This window comes from Taudactylus pleione, unplaced genomic scaffold, assembly GCF_031769625.1.
Source record: "Taudactylus pleione unplaced genomic scaffold, aTauple2 ptg000817l, whole genome shotgun sequence".
NCBI lineage: Eukaryota > Metazoa > Chordata > Amphibia > Anura > Myobatrachidae > Taudactylus > Taudactylus pleione.
Window position 1 is genome coordinate 778,229 of NW_028285219.1, and position 6,000 is coordinate 784,228.

The window sequence follows — 6,000 nt, forward strand, 5'->3', positions numbered from 1 at the left end:
CATTTACCCCTGAGAGTCTGGTCAATGTTTTAAAGGGACAATCATTTAAAAGGCAAAACAGGTTGATTGTTTTTTAAACATGATTTGCCAGAAACTAGCCGATGCCTACAATTCGCAGGCCATTACATTAACCCCTTATACTCTTCTTACGTATATAGAACAGTGAAGTGTTAAGCTATGAAAGAGCCACATAACTTCTTTTGTGTTATTAGTAATTATCTCTTATTTCCAACGCCAACTCCAGAAAATGACTCAAAGGTTTAGGAAATTATTAATGTAAGAAATTAAAATATGATTGTAAAATGCTATAAGGTTTAAACTATTCACAATTGTTTTAATTACAGATAAATGTTCTATCAGCTCTTGATGACCTAATAAATTTAAATCAATTTTGGTTTGTATGCATCCGAGGTACAAAGACCAAGAAGCAAACACTGTAAAATTTGGTGACCTCATTTACGTAGATTAAAACATATGTTACAAATCAGCATGCATTTTACTAATTGGTTTAGGCACCACACATTTCCTATTGATGGCGTCCTCTGGGCTAACGTGACTGTGTAAAGTAAATCAATTGACCTTTGTGCTGTTAACTTGATCTGTAAGCATGTATGTCTGACGTTATCAATACATCAGTCAATGTTTCTCTGCTGGTGGAAGTTTCTGTCTTAGGTATTTAAAGTAGACTTGGATGTCAGCTAGAAAACCCTCTGCTCCAATCTAAAATATTCTTTGTGCATCGGTTTAGGTTATGGATATTATGAAACTTGCCAGGTTCCATCTAGTGCTTGTCTATTTTTTTATGATCTGTTATATTCTTGATTTATGGTACTAAGTAAACTTGTAGCAGAGGTAATCATTAAATTGGGGTTCTTGTGTGATCTTTCCACAAAAGAGAGATACAAATCTGCACATCTCAGGGGAAGACATGAGTAAAAGGAAGTGCAGAGTGTACTACAGAAGTTCCCAAACATCGCCATTAAAATCCACATGTCCATGCTTGAGCACAGGTGACTTCATTAGTACCTCAGTCAATTTGATTTAACCATCTGGACTGAAGCATGGATATCCTTAGAACCTGGACTGTAATGGCAGAGTTTGAGCACCTCTGGTGTACTATATTTAAAACCACTTTAATAATAGAATAATTTATGTACTTCTAGATATCGCTTACTGGAGTGCATCTTTGTTCAGAAGTTAGCATTGGTATCCAGAAATAAGCGCCTCTATATTTAAATGAACTTCTTCAATGTAGGCCAAAGGAAGCACTGTAGACATGTCATACACCACCAGAAACTCCGGGATACTCTTGTAGGGTTTGGAGTATCATTTCCCCTCTCTGTTGGGAGTCTTCAGGTCACCTCTGCCTGTCTTTGGTCTGTTCTCTAGGGGTAGGTGCACAGCATTCCTAGCTTTTTGTAACCATGCTCAGTGCTGATTAAATTGGACTGATCATCCCTATTTAAACACCTCTCTGATGCTAGCATGCTGTATAGTGAAACCATCAATGGTTCACAACCACGCAAAGGAAAGGAGACTCAAAAGAGAACTAATTAGGTCCCTGCCAGTGAATGGAAAAAAAAACAACATTCCGATTGGCAACAATTGATGTTTCGAGTCCAATCATTGACCATCGATGGACAAACCCTATGCCTGAGTATTATGTTCACACACCTAGGGGTAGATTTAATATGGAGCGGTTTACGACTTTGACTGATGGTTTCAAAACAGCAAGTGGAACCAATTCTAAACGAGAGATTTAGCTTTTATTTCTATTGCTGAATTAAAACTATCAGTCAAAATCACCAATTTATAGTTGATAAACGAGGGGCTCATTCAGACCCGCTCGCAAGCAGGTCGATGCTGGGCCCTGCGCACGCACAGCGGCCGCACTCCGCGTGCGCAAGCCCTGGAGGGGGAGAGAAATTCTCTCACTCCGGGACTCACTACAATAGGGGCAGCTGTCGATGGTGATCGACAGCTCGCCCCGTTTTGTAGGTGGGGCGGCTACACAAACTGAGGCGTTCCCGACGGAACGCCTGCCGTTTGGGGGGTGGCCCCACTGACATCACCCGTGATCACCCGTGATGTCAGTGGTGAGCTTCCGGCTCTAATAGAGCCGAAAGCTCACTGGGGCTTGCGGTAGACGAGTCCCTACCACAAGGGTCTTGTTGCAAGCACCGATGGTCTTGACCATCGCAACCATCAACCTGGCCGCTCACTAAAGCTGTGGGTGGTCACCCACAGCCTAGCGTGCGTCCAGGAGGCCGGGTCACAAAATACATGCAGCCGCCCTCATTCAGAGCGAGGGCTCACATTTTGCGAGCGCCTCTGAATGAGGTCATGAATTTTAAACCATAGTAAAATAGTGACATCCAAGGAAGTCAGTCTGAGCACAGTCTACCTTACTTTATGTGGATGAGCGGCTGTAAATATTTAAAACCACTTTAATAACAATAATATATTTACTTAATATAGAAAACTCTTATCTGGAGATCTTCTCAGAGTCCAAAGTACTGAATTAGTAGCGGTTACTTTTCAGAAGCGGAGGGTAAAGGTGTGTACACACCTGACAGATATATCTGCAGATGATGGTCGTTCATACACACTGAACGGCGATCATCTGCTTGTGCCCTCGTGTCCCGACGGCCGGGTTGGGTGTGTGTCTCACCCCCCTCCTCGCGGCTGCCGCTGTGTATGTACGGGTGGGCTGCTGAACGCCTGTACACACCTGCCGATGGACAGATATATCTGCAGACATATCTGTCCATCAGCTGTGCAGCACAGCCAATGCGATGTTGGTGTACGCCGATGTTCACTGATATATCGCGGATACACACTGCCCGACGGGCAGCAGATATACATTGGCTGATCAATTGATCAACCAATGTATCTGTCAGTGTGTACCCAGCTTTAGAAATCTCCCATTGTGAAGTATTGAAATTTAAAGAGAAGGCTTCTCATCTCGTCCAGTGGGCACCAAAGCAAGATAATACGTATCGCCAGAACGATTGGTACAAGTGTATGTGCCTGCACAGTTAGCGCTGACGTCACAAGTGGGCGAGCATTTTAATTTGCCTGCCCAGTTGAGGTGTCACTCACCACCGTGTCCCTGCAGCATGTGTATGGGCAGTTGGATATGTCTGAACGACGTCCGTTCACAGACATACGCTGTACACACCAGCAGATGGACTATAGATATATTGCCCATTCAGTGGAAGAAGCGATATATCTACCATTGTAATACACCCACTCTTAAGTAGTGTATACACTGTGTGACAAAACAAGACTGGGAGTAAAATTCATGTTTAACAAGTGGGGAGATTATGGAAGGGCACAATGTGTGACAAAGGGACTATGTATGATGTAAGTGGGAGGTGTCATGGCATGCATATTAAATATTTTGAATATCCTATATATCAGTTGCTAGACAGCTCTCTGTATACTAAGCGTATCCCAAACTCTGCAGGAGGACGAAGCACACACCGCTGCGCTGCATAGCAGAGCAGCAGGAGAATAGAGGCCATGCGCAAATGTAGTGGAGGCCTGGGGCAGCCCAGCATCTCGGAGAGTGTATGTTTCAATGTGTGACCCAATGTATGTGTGTATGTATGTATGTATGTATGTATGTAAGTGTATGTCTTTTGCTCACATAAGAGGTGATTATTGTAAGAGACTCTCATTTGATTTTGCTAGTGTTACATTAGCGTGAGAAGTTCCAACAGAACCATAAAGCTAATTGAATCTATCCCTTGGCTTAGGGGTGCCGCAAAAAAATTCTGAGACAGTAAGGGTGCCACCAACAGAAGGTTTGGGAACCACTGCCATAGAGATTAGTGGACGTTTTCAAGTGTGGCTACATGAAATCAAATAAGAATGGGCACAGCATAAAATGGGCTTTATTTTTTAATGTGTCCGTATGTAACCCAAATTAAAAGTATAAACACACCAAGTTACTTAAAAAAAATAAAATAAACTGTTGAGTACATTGTATAAAATGCTAGCCAGAATCTGATTGGTTGGTTGTCTGGGCACGGTTTGATACATCTCTATATATTGAATTGTATGCGTAAATGAAAAAACACTCATTGTGCCTTATCAGAGGTGGGCACTGCTGCGCCTGCTAATGCCAAAGTCCCAGCAAGTATAATATGCCAATGCTAATTTCAGCCCCTGGTGTAGTATCCTGTGTCTTAATGAGCAAACCCTATCGGCGTCTCTACATGATGTAACCGCAGCAGTGATTCCGGACACACAACCATCAGCACATGATCGATACTTGCACCCAGGGGCGTCTTAGGAGAGGAAGGGGCCGTGTGCACTCCCCGTGCGGGGCCCCCTTCTCTCCTTCCGGTGGCCGGCAGCCGACTGACGTGGCTGGCCAGCCACCGGAGCATTAGCAGACTCCAGGCACTAGAGTGTGCCCGGAGTCTACTGCACATGTGCAGAACACCGGAAAAATGACCACGTACAGGTAAGTTTAAAATAATATGGGTGCAGTGTGTTCGGTGCGGGGCCCCCCTGGACCCAGAGGCCCATGTGCCCCGCACACACTGCACCCATTATAGATACGCCACTGCTTGCACCAGCCCTATGGCATGTGCAGTGTCTGTCTGAACATGGCCTCTGCAACTGCGGCTCTGTGTCTTAAGGCGCACATCCACTAGACGATGGGGTAACAACAGCACAATTACAACATTGTAATCGTACAGTCGTTCCCCATCCCCTGCAGTGCCTACACTGACCATGTTAAGGGATGAGGGAGGGTGCCTACACTGAACGACTAATAGTTCAATCTGTCATTATCGGCAGATTCACCGGCATGTTCGGGCGATGATTGATGTCAGAAACGACCAGCGGGAGCGCGCATCACTGGTTGTGCACGATTAATGAGCGATTGCACGATTACGTTGTCGTAATCGTGCACTCATTAATATCGCCTAGTGGCTGTGCACCCTGAGATCGTAACCAATTTTACTGACATGCCCGCTACACTCCAATAACACACTAATGAGACGTATTTGTTTTTGCATTTACTTCAGGCCACCTCCCAGTCAACATTCAGAAACACCAATCAGTTTGCTGCCCCGTTTCTACTACTTTGTTTAAATTATCCTCACCTATAACCCCATTCCATTGGTCCTGAAAAGGACCCCACTGTTTGCTAACATGCATGCAGTCAGTGGCGTAACTATCGTGGGTGCAAAGGAAGCAGCTGCTATGGTGCCCGAGCTGCCTGTGGCCCACCGCTCCCCCTGCACCCGGTCACTCATACAAGGTGGGCTGGTCCAGTCAGGGCCACCAAAAGGCGCCCGGGTAGCAGCGGTATTGATTTTGGTGCCGGCTAGCCAGCTGATTACAGTTAGCGCACTAGCAGGCAGACATGGAGAGACTGCGCCGCCGCTCTCAAGGCAATCAGAGCTCGTGGACTGAATTAGGTGCCCCAGCTATGCAGGAACAGGTTACCTGAGAATATAACGTCATTATCTTCACAGTTACTGCCAGAAGTAGTAAGGATCAATTAGGGTTGAGGTAACAAGAACCACTTGGCCCATCTAGTCTGCCCCATTTTTAAACATTATCTGCCGTCAGATTCTATGTGTCTATGGGAATCGGTATGGAATCCCGGCTGCCGCATGGCCGGCAGTTCGATTCCCGGCAGCGGCAGCCCGAAAGATCAGCAGAGCCTGGCAGCGGAAGCCTGACAGCGCTTGAAATCCTGATCGTCCCTAAGGTAAAGTATAAACTAACCTAACCCTCCTTAGGGGTGCCTAACCCAAACCCCCCCCTTCCTCGCTGCCTAACCCTAACCCTCCCGGGGGGTGCCTAACCCTAACCCTCCCCCTCGGGTGCCCTAAACCTAACCCTCCCCCCCCCGCGGCTGTCCGCTCGCGGCACCCGGTAAATGACAGGTGTCTAGATATAGACGCCGGTCATTTATCCCACGCCGGGATAAAGCAGCCGGGAAGCCAGCTGTCTGTATTAAGGCAGCCGGTTTCC